Below are 11,676 nucleotides of genomic sequence, written 5' to 3'. Positions count from 1 at the left end.
CACCTGGAGCCCCCTGGAGCCCCCTGGAGCCCCCTGGAGCCCCGGCGGTCTGCAGCCTCTGTCCGGGCGGAGGGGCCGAGGGCTGCAGGCCCCCGGCGGCCATGCCTCCCAGCCTTCCTCCTCCTCGCTGTGGAGACAGAGGCTTTTCCTTCAGAAGCTGGCGTGAGCGTTAAGAGAGACTGCTTCGTGGACAACAGTGGCGACTGCCGGGAAGCTGGCACGAGGGCTGGAAGCGGCCCTGGGGTGCGCCCCAGAGAGGCCTGGGGGCCGGCACACTCTGTTTACTCGGGGTGTCGTTGCTGGGTCCGGAGGGGAAGCGCGTGGGTCAGGCAAGGAACCCGGTGGGCCCGGTGGGCCCGAGGGGCTGCCACAGACCGCCGCCCACAGAGTCGAGGGGACGCGCTCCGCCGGGACCCCAGGCCCGCGAGGGGCCCGCCTGCTGGGAGCCCGGTGCCCTTTCGGGGCCTCTGGTCTTTCCAAGTAACTTCTGAGAAGAAGAAATGTGCTTGTGACAGAACTACCTGTCTCTTCACTCACTGACTCCACCTCAGCTTATCCTTCAGGAGAAGGGTTTTTTCTTTTTTAATTTTTTTTTTTATCCTCACCCGAGGACATTTTTTTTACATTTATCTTCAGAAGAGCGGGAGGGAGATGGGAGGGAGAGAGAGAGAAACATCGATGTGAAAGGGACACATCGAGTGGCTGCCACCCGCACGACCCAACCAGGGCCAGGGACAAACTGCAACGGAGGTACGTGCCCTTAGCGGGAACCGAACCCAGGACTGTCTGGTCCGCGGGCCGACCCTCTAACCGCTGAGCCAAACCAGCCAGGGCAGGGTTTTGTTTTTTTAAGCACAATAAGACACCACAATTATTCTGGTAAAGGTTATAGTGTTAGCAAGAGAGAGGTTTGGTGTCTAACGAGAGCTCCGCTCCGAAGACAGGATTCACACGGCTCTTTCGGAGTGAAGGGCGAGGTCCAGAGGCCTCGAGCCTCTGGCCTTGGAGCTGCCGGAGATGGGGTGTGATGGGTGCAAGGCGCAGGGTGCAAGGAGGCAGGGAGAGATACCAAGGGAGCAGGAACTGAGTCATACTCAGAGCTGGACTCTGGAGGGATGGATGGCAAGGTGACGAGTAGAAGTATATGATCTTATCATTCTCTGGACCCAGCTACTCGTGATCAGCTACAAGAAACATCGGGTCCTCTCTGGAACCGGGCTGTGGGTTTCAGGGGAGGGCGAAGCAGCATGGTCTACCTTAACTCGATGGCCAGACTGTCTCCTGGACGCCAGCACCACGCTTCCTGCTGAGGAGACACCTGAGGGACTCATGGGTGCTGCAGGGCTGGGTCCTGCTGAGGACACCACCCCTGGAGTGATGATCCCGGACAGCAGTGAGCCAAGGACAGGCAAGGGCTTCTGGGGGTCAAGAGAGTGGTCATGGAGGGTGAACACCTTCCCCTGGTCTTGAGGGGTGGCAGGAGGGAAACAGAAAATGGGACTCGGACTTGGGCCTGGGATACAGCATTGCTGAGCTGGCTTTATGCCTGTCTGTAGTGGTCTTCGAGGGAAGACTTTGGCTGCCATGAGATCCTCTGCTGGCCGGGGATTACTGGCTCCTAGCCATTCAGTATGCAGGCTGGACGCAGGGCCGAAGGCTGCACCGGAGGGCTGGCCAGTCAGGGCTTGAGGGCTCAGGGAACTCTCTGGACTCTGGGCTCTGGCGTCCTGGCAAAGGAGTGCTCATTATACATACAGACTGGGAAATGAGGGCACCTGAAGCAGACACTGGTGGACGCTCAGGAAGGCTGGAGCGTCTGGAGAAATCAGTGTGGCCCCCACCACGAGTGCAAAGCCTCTACCCAGACCCGTCGCTGGAGAATGTTCCAGCGGAGCAGGGAGCAGGGGCCGCACTGGCCGGGGCTCAGGCAATGGCCCGCTCTGAGAGGGGCTACCGGTGCCCAGATGGCTCCTGCTAACCCTCTCCAGCTCTGATGTTCGTCTGCAAATTCCTGGTCCCCCCTCCAGGGACTTCTGCCAGATACAGCATCATGTGACCTGGACTGTGCTACCCAGGACCAGCCAACCCCCTTCCCCACCCCACCTGTTTATCTGACCCTCCAACCCATAAGCACATTAAACTTCTTAGAAATGTGTTTGCTTTTTCTGTTTGTTTGTGTCCTTTGAAACTATTTCAAAAATGTTCTTTGTGTTTTCTCCTTCAAGAATCGTGTTAAAAACAAAACAAAACGGATCTTAAAATGGTTGGTGCGGATGATGAGAAAAGCAGGATTGGGTGGGTAGTTACAAGGTCAGAAGATTTGGAAGGAGAAACCTTCTTTTCTGCCATCATTGGACCCAGTAGAGAAATAGTTTCAGCTATTCCGAGAAATGTGAGCAATGCAGAGGGATCTATACGCCCCCGTAGCCAAGTGCTTCATATACAGTAACTTACAGTCGTGAGAAGATTTTATACATAATCAAAAATATCATTGTGAAACAAGGGCAAGTTTGTCAGAGGTTGATCTTAGACGACTTCAGCGAGCATTGGCTACCACGCCTGCTCTGTGCAAGGATCTTGATGTCGAGCTGAGAATACTCTGACAGGAGGATCCAAAGGGAAGGACCGAGAGACGAAAGATTTTTCATGAGTTGAACAGCGGTCCTTAGGATTCAGTGCTTCGTTTTGCTTTAACAAGGCCATTATATTCATGTTCTCTTACACTCTAGAGCAGCGGTTCTCAATCTGTGGGTCGCAACCCCTTTGGGGGTCGAACAACCCTTTCACAGGGGTCGCCGAAGACATAACAGTAGCAAAATTACAGTTATGAAGTAGCAACAAAAATAATTTTATGGTTGTGGTCGCCACAACACGAGGAATTGTATTAAGCGGTCGCGGCATCAGGAAGGTTGAGAACCACTGCGCTAGAGTCTAGACCACTCAGAATTTGCAAAATGCAATTTGAGAAAGTCACTTAATGTGTGCTCTGATAGCATGTCATTCCATTTGTAAGTTGGTTTGTTTTAGATATCTGAGCTTGTTTAATTCAAATTCTCTGTGTTTAGCCTTTTGATACTTAGCGTGTTTATTTGAAATTTCCAATTGAAAAAGTCTTTTTAAAATTTAATTTATTGGGGTAACACTGACTAATAACATTATGTGAGTTTCAGGTGTACAATTCTGTAACACGTTATCTGTATATTGTATTGTGTGTCACCACCCAAAGTCTAGTCTCCTTCTATCACCACATTATTTGGCCCTCTTTACCCGCTCCTTCCAGCCCTCACCCCCTCCCCCTCCGGTAGCCACCATACTCTTGTCTGTGTCTATGAGTTTGCTTTTACTTTCTGTTTTATATCCTACATATGAGTGAAATCATATGGTTCTTGTCCTTTTCCGTCTGACTTATTTCACTCAGCATGATACTCTCAAGATCCATTGATGTTGCTGCAAACAGCAAAATTTCATTTTTTTAAATTGCTGAGTAGCATTGTATATATGTACCACATCTTCTTTTTTTTAAATTTTTTTTTTATCGCCCTGGCCGGTTTGGCTCAGCGGTTAAAGCGTCGGCCTGCGGTCCTGAGAGACCCGGGTTCGGTTCCCGCTAAGGGCGCGTACCTCGGTTGTAGTTTGTCCCCGGCCCTGGTCGGTTGTGCGGTGGCAACCACTCGATGTGTCCCTTCACGTCGATGTTTCTCTCTCTCTCTCTCTGTTCCTCTCTTTCCCTCCCACTCTACCTGAACAAAAAATGGAAAAATGTCCTCGGGTGAGGATAAAAAAAATAAATAAATAAATAAATAAATTTTTTTTTATCTTCACCTGAGGACATTTTTGCATTTGTCTTCAGATAGAGCGGGAGGGAGAGAGGAAGGAAGAGGGAGAGAGAGAAACATCGATGCGAGAGAGACACATCGAGTGGTTGCCACCCACACAACCCCAACCGGGGCCAGGGACAAACTGCAACTGAGGCCGATGCTCTAACCGCTGAGCCAAACCAGCCAGGGCTGTACCACATCTTCTTTATCCAATCATCTGTCAAAGGACACTTAGGTTGGGAAAAGTCTTAATAACAGAATCTTTTTCTCTTTTATTTTATGTCAAAACAAAGCCTTCTCAGTGCAACATTTTCAACAAAAGAATGACTTTCCCATTGCCACACTGTGCTGAGTACATGCATGTCTTGACTCACCTCTGTTTTTCAAACGCAAGGTGGCTGCCATAGTTCAGATCATTGCCATCTCTCCCTTTTGTTACTATAATTACGTAAGTACTTTTCTTACCTCTACTCTTAGTGCCCCTCCTAGCCATCAGCCACACTGTTGTCATACTGAACGCTGAACGAGCAGGTCTAATAACGTTGATAATACACAGGCCAGGATGTGTGTAAGTGAGCAACCTCAGAGACGCTGTCGGTGTGAATGGGTGCAGCTCTTTTGAAACAATATGCTCCTGTCTATCAGTTACAAGAGCAGACACTTTTTGACTCAAAGTTCCTCTTCCAGGAATTTACCCTACAGATGTCCTGTATATGCAAATATATATGTGTGAGGATCTCAATAACGGCACTGTCTGTGATGACAAAATATTGGAAATAAACTAAAGGAACATTGCTAGGAGCTATTGAAATGAATGATGGTCATTGGATGATGGAGTTTGTAAGGGCCGTCTGCTAGATGCTACCCTAGAATTCATTCCTTTTGCCTCCTCTTAATGGTTATTTGGTGTTGACCCCTTCCCATCTCCTGGAGTGGACCCCATCAGTCCATTGTATTTTCCTGGCCTCAGAACAGTTTCATGTAAAATGAGATATTGTCCAAACAGGAGAAATCAGGATGGATCTGAGGCTTGGAACGGCTGCAGTCATGAGGATAAAGTTAGCACATCATGCAGAGGTTACAGCTGGCCTCAGCCTGTCCTTGCCCTCGCTCTGGCCAGTCCTCCTTCACTCTGGGCTTCAGCAAGGCAGGGTTGCTCGTGCTTCATCTTACAGAGCATGCTCACTGGCCTCTCCTGTTTTCGCACATGTGTTCTCCCTGCTCTTCCCTCTGACCCACCGAGGGGACTACTGTCATTCTCTGGCACTTTCTTTCCTGGGTGTGGCCACCGTCCTTGGTGCCTTTCCCTTTCTCGCTACCACCACACTTTATTGTAATTGTTTAAACCTATGCCACTTGCCATTTTGTGAGTGAGCTCTTTGAGGAACCCGTGTCCCCCTGGACCCAGGACAGTCATGCTGTGACATGCTGGGAAGAGGTACCTCCGAGCTGTGCAGGGAACACATGGAGGTAGGTTGAGAGCCCCGCTGGCCTTTTACTAAGCTGTTCAATCCTTTGAGATTTCTTTTCTCTGTGGCTTTAAGTTCTTATCTATTCTCTGTCTCTCTGCCCAGCAGCAATTAGCCAGGTGGCAGCAGAGCCAGGGTTCCCAGCCAGACTGCATTTCCTCACCCCTAGCAGCTCCGGGGAGCCTCCTTCCACCTCGCCAAGGGTGCCTCTGAGAGTCCTGGCAGGTCCAACGACCCGCCTTCGTCTGCTCTGAACACACACAGCCTGTCTGGAAGTGTTCATCCAGTTCATAGCATTGAGAAGGCTGGGGGAATAAAAAAGAGAGAAGCCCTGGCCGGTTTGGCTCAGCGGTTGGAGCGTCCGCCTGCGGTCCAGAGAGACCCGGGTTCGGTTCCCGCTAAGGGCATGTACCTCGGTTGCAGTTTGTCCCCGGCCCTGGTTGGTCGTGCGGGTGGCAGCCACTCGATGTGTCCCTTTCACATCGATGTTTCCCTCTCTCTTCCTCTCTCTCCCTCCCACTCTGTCTGTACAAAAAATGGAAAAATGTCCTCGGATGAGGATTAAAAAAAAAAAAGAGAGAGAAGAGAATTTGTAAAAATATAGTCAGTCACTTGGCCCGTCTCATCCAACAGTCTACCCCCTGTAAGCCGCTGCACCTGGACCTGTACAGGAGTATCCCGTGGAGTCGCCACTCCTGTTGAGTAATTGCCAAGCCCGGGAGAATCTGCGGTGCACATAGGCCAGCGAGGCGGTCTTTCCGGGACACAGGCTTGGTGTGGCCGCAGCGCCCTCCTGGCGCACACAGAGAAGCCTGAGGCTGGCTCCGGGAGGGGAGGCGCTGACCCAGCCGGCCAGCCACCGCCCAGGCGTCAGAGGTGCTCGGGAAAGACCTGGTGTCTGCTGAGGGCTAATGAGGCATAAGACAGACGATGAACCATCAGGCCCATTTCTGGTTTACGCCTTCAAGAGCAGTGATTGGTTCAGGGTGTCAGCTACTGGGGCCAAGGTGTTCGATAACAGTGTCAGGGCTGTTAGGAGCCTGTAGAGTGTCTTTGTATGAATCAGAAAAACGTGCCCCTCTCTGGGCTGACACAGCCCCACACTAGGGCTCAAGGCTTACAAGTTGGAGTTGCCTCTGTCCAAAGAAAGTGTTCTTACCCGGGGTGCTACAGCTGGAGTCCCACGCCAGGCACCTCGCGTCCGCGCACCCTCGCCTGCTCGGCTGGGAGCTGCCCTGCAGCATGTGGGCTGTTCCCCATGCCTGTGGCCCAGAAGCATAGCTTTGGGGGCATTTGGAAAGGAGAGGTAAGAGAAAGTGATTGATAACTCATGTGGGGTTGTTTTTCTCAAAGTACGGAACTCCTTATCAGAATCACCTAAAGTACTTGAGGAGAATGTGGAGTCCTGGGACCCACCTCAGCATCACAAAATTAAACTCTCTGAAGGGTAGGGCCCAGCAATCTGGAATTTTAATCAGCACCCCCCCCCAGATGAGTTTAATACCCACTATACCCACTGAAGCCTGCAAACTGCTGGTTTAGCAACCGTTCTGCCCGTAGTCCTTGGGGTCTGCATGTTTGGGAACCTCGAACTATCCGACTTCAGGAGCCAAAGCAGATGGAGCATTCTCTGAGCCCTGCACCTGTCACCTCTTCCCGTGTCCTTGAGGTCTTCCTGAAGGCTGCTTGTCTGGGGTGTGGGATGATGTCATTGTTTTTCCTGGCACCACTGCTCTGCTGTCTCTAAAAGCACATCTGAAAGTATCAGCTTTTAGGATAAAAACTCGAGGAATCTTGAGACAGAGCGTGGGTAAGACTCAGATAATTCCACGCTTGTCTTTCCTCCTCAGCCCCAGGCTTCTCTCCTGACACCTGGTCCCGTGGTGGAGAATGTTTCAGGCTGATCCGCCACGAGGAAGTCGCCTGGAGACAGGGTTTCCCTTTTGCTTTCCGTCTTACACGAGGGCTAAATCACTTTACTCTAAATGCCCAGGGGATGACGGTTTGCTTTGTTGACCTGGTATTTCTGTCACTTTGAGGAATTCTTGAAATATAAATGTGATCAGCCTGTATCTGACCACCCTTCTTTTATTCAGAGAATTTCACTGAAACAGAATTTTAGCGGAACCCACACGCGCTACTTGCAGCGCGGAGGACAGACACCCACTGCAGGGGCCACAGGGCAGCGCTGGTACACTCAGCCTCCCTTTCCTGGGGGAAGAAGTCATTCACAGATGCTGTTTACTACATAGGCAGAATGTTTGTGTCCCCTCAAACTGTACAGGTTAAACCCCAACCTCTAGTATGATGGTATTTGGAGGTGGGGCCTTGGGAGGTGGTTAGGTCATGAAGGTGAAGCCCTCATGAAAGAGACTCAGAGCGCCCCCTCAAGCTGTCCCCCGTGTGGGGACACAGTGAGAAGCTGGTCACTTATAACCGGGAAGCAGGCCGTCACCAGACACCACATCTTGATCCTGGACTTCGGCCTCCAAAACTGTGAGAAGTAAATGTGTGCCGTTTAAGCCACGCAGTCTATGGTACTTCGCTACGGCTGTCCAGACAGACTGACATTCCCCTTGTTGCCCTTGTGCCAAGCACAGTGCAGGACACACCAGTGTGAGATGCTGAGCCCGTGCCCTGCCTGCAGGGAGTTTAATCTCGACCCCCAAGGTCCGGCATGGTGTCATCAGCCGCAGGTTACGGAGCAGTTGAAACGTCTGAGTGGAGAGGCTGTAGGTGAATGTGGGGGGCAGTGGGGAGAAATAGACCGAAGAGTAAAAGAAGGAGGGGTCAGGATGTGGGGAGAGGGACTCTGCTTCCTTCCGGGAGGGAGAGCTGTGACCCTTTTCTGGACATGGAATTGGAGGTGTTAGTGATGAATGGATATTAAGTTTTCTTTCCACCTGGGTGAGCAGCAGAGTGGGGCGGAGACACTCAGCAGTATTGGGGGTGGGAGAAAAGTGTTTAAATGGTTGCTCCTTTTGCCACGTGTGGAACTGATGAATAGAGCAAGTGTTACCAGTGAAATTATATACACGAAAGTGCTTTGTGAATGTAATGCCCCTCTATAAACGTTAGTTTACTTATGATGCTTAATTGGACATTGATCACGCTATAAGAATATTGCAATTACAAATTCTATCTTTGGGAAAATTGGAATATTTGCTTCAAATTTTAGCCTATTTTATTTTTAGAGGAGGTGATTTTTTAATAACAGCAATCTTAAGAATAAATAATAATAATACTTCCGAAAACAAATAAACAAAAAAGTCCGAAAGAGGAATAGTTCACGGAGGTTTAGAGTTTATAGGAATGGTGCCGCCCCCGTAGTAAACCAAGGATATTGCACCATTGTCCCTCCTCATGGGATGCAATGCATCTAGAAGTTAAAGGGCAAAGGTTTATACATCCAAGAATCATCAGAATCTCCCCGTTCGTGCACAGCGCATCTTTTTCAGATGGCTGTTGTCATCAAGGTTCTAGCAGAGCAGTACACTGGATGCTTGGTGTGGGATGTTCAGGAAGTCTCACTTCTGTGTGTGGTTTGGCTTTGCTCTTTACGTACAGTGAAATTATTAGCATCTGAGAGCACACTTATCTGGAAGTGGTTAGTTTGCACATTGCCTTCTTTGCCTCGGGTATTCTCTCGGGACAGGGGAAAGGCAGAATTTATCCAGAGCAAATCGTTTCCCACAGATAAATGTTTCTGGACCCTTCAGAGGCTCTGAATTAGATTACTTCTTCCTAAGAAAAGTTCTCCAAGGAAAGGGGATGATTTTGGACATGTGTTCATTACTCTTTCCACTTACTGACCACCTACTATGTGCCAGAGACTATACTAGTCATGAGAAAAGATGACTAAAAAAGGAGCCCTTACTTGGATTTAACTAACGATCAGGTCAGAGAGAGAGAGACATATAATCAAAGAAGTCAGTTACATCGTGGTTTCATATTACAGTGAAGTTGGGTACATAGATTATGAAGGCCTACGAAGGGAGGAAGGCGTTCAAGTTCTGTCTGGGTGAGGGTGACATTGAAGCTGGGCTTTGAGGCATGAGAAGCGGGTGGAGAGGGTAAGAGAATATTCTGTGTGATGGGAAAGCAAGTGGCTTTGCTTGGGGAGTTATGGGCCCGTGAATAAGGCACATGGAGGAGAAAGTGTTGAGATAACACAGGCAGGCACAGGGAACCTGGAATGGTATCCATAGGGGCGTGGACTTCTTCCAGGAGAAATTCCTGTTGGAGGGTGACGAGATCTAGTCTGTTTTAGAAAAGAATTCCAGCAGAGGTGAAGCCCGGGTTGGGGGAGGAAGGACTGCTCAGCAACCCGGAGTACGGTGAGTTGGAAAATTACAACCGTCTGTAAGTCCTTGTCTTCTCTCTGGGAAACGTCCGTCCGGCCAGCCCCCGGGCCACCAGGCACATTGTCTTAAGGCAGAAGCAGCTCCGGCTCCTCCACAGGGACTCCTGGGCCATGTGTCACGGGATTCAGACAAAATTCCACTGGCCTGCTCACCCTGGATTTCCCCCTGACCCACACTCCTGGTTTAGAAAGAACGTCAGTCTCCCAGTGGGGATGGCTCAGAGAGTCTCAGATCCGGCCTGCTGTGGCAGGGGTTGGCTGGCTGGTGACTTCAGGGTCTGGCTCTGGCCTGGAGCCTGTGTCTCTAGGGCTGGCTGGGAGGCCAGACTGGCCACCGTGTGATGCTGGGCCTGCAGGACCACTGCAGAGTGGCAGGAACCTTGGTGAAATGTGAAATTTCCGTTGGCCCCTTGGCTGCCTGCCACTGTTCCCACTGCAAGCTGACACTCCACCCTGAGGCAGGATGCCCTGCCCTGTGGAGCGGTTGGAAGTGATAAATACATTTGTTTTTGAATTCGAACCTTTCCTGGCACTGGGGGGGCTGCATCTGCAGCTGCCTGGCCCGCTGCACCCAAGCCTTCGCACAACCTGGAGCCCTGGGTAATGATTACACTGGCTGCCTTGCCCAGACCTCCAAGGACAGGACGCTGAGGTGAAGGGCCCTTAGAGGGCTTATCAACATCAAAGGTACCCCAATCACACCGCCCAGGTAATCAAAGCCTCGCCCCACCCCTGCCCTTTATTTCCCTTATTAGGCAACATGCTGTGTTTGTCTCAATGCCGTGAGTGGCAGAGTGGCAGATCGCCCTGAGATGCCCCAGGATGGAGGGTGGGCACTTATCCAGGTGTTGAAGAAGCATTTATTTTACTCTTTACCTTGTAACAAAGTTGAGCAATCGGGTGCATTTTTTTTAAATGCCCCGAAGGCTCTCGTGAACTCAAGCCCCAGGTGCGCGCTGATAGCAGGCCTGCCCTTGGCAGGAGCCGGCTGGCCGGGAGCAGTGGGGCGGGCTCCGGGCGGGGCCCCTGCACCGTGCAGCCGGGGTGCAGACAGATGCCTGCTGGGCACCTGTACACGCCAACCACTGTGCTTCTTGTGTGAGCAAGAAACTGTGGTTCTCATTTAAGCTGCACTGTGTAGTAATAACCAAGAATGTGTTTGGATAGTTCTCTCTGGTTGATACATTTTGGCTAATTTCTTAGGAGGGAGAAATTAAGGTACTGAAAATCATTTTGCTCTTCATTGTCCCAACCTGGTAAAATATGTTATCTTCTGATAAAACAAACAAACAAAGAATCCAAAAGTCTACCCTTAGTTTTCATGGTTGTTCTGTTTAAGTATAACTTGAAGAGGGCTTGAGGGCCATGGTCTTGCTGAATCAGCAAACAGTATAATTACTGCAAATCAGAACATTCCATCTGAAGACACAGCCACTATGTCAGGCGCTCCCAAGGCTGTGTGACCCTGGGCACGTTACTCTATCTTTTTCTTCTTTTTAATATTTTTTTCTTTATTGATTTTAGAGAGAGAGGAAAGGAGAGGGAGGGAGAGAGATAGAAACACTAATGAGAGAGAAACATCATCAGCTGCTGCCTTCATGCTCCCCACCAGGGATGGGACCTGCAACCTGGGCATGTGCCCTGATCAGGAATTGAACCAGCAACCTCTTGGTGCATGGGTCGACGCTCAACCACTGAGCCACACCAGCTGGGCATGTTACTCTATCTTCTTTAAGTTTAGTTTCTTCATCTGTGAAAGGGAGACATAAATATTACCTATCTCATAAGGTCACTGTGAGGATTGAAAGGAAACGCAGGTAAAAGCACTGAACAAATATTCATTAATATTATTAAGTATCTACTCTGTGCCAGGCTTAGATGAGCAGAATATAGCCCTACCTACGCTAAAAAATACAGGCGTGTACAAAGTACACGAATCCTTAAGAGTATTCCTTGGGTAATCAGGGAAAATGTCACAGAGGGGGCAGCCTTTAACAGAGCATTGAAGCATGACTAGGAGTTCAAC

This window comes from Molossus molossus, unplaced genomic scaffold (assembly GCF_014108415.1).
Source record: "Molossus molossus isolate mMolMol1 unplaced genomic scaffold, mMolMol1.p scaffold_m16_p_11, whole genome shotgun sequence".
Taxonomy (NCBI): Eukaryota; Metazoa; Chordata; class Mammalia; order Chiroptera; family Molossidae; genus Molossus; species Molossus molossus.
The sequence above is the reverse complement of the archived record's forward strand: the minus strand, read 5'-3'. Positions refer to the sequence as shown.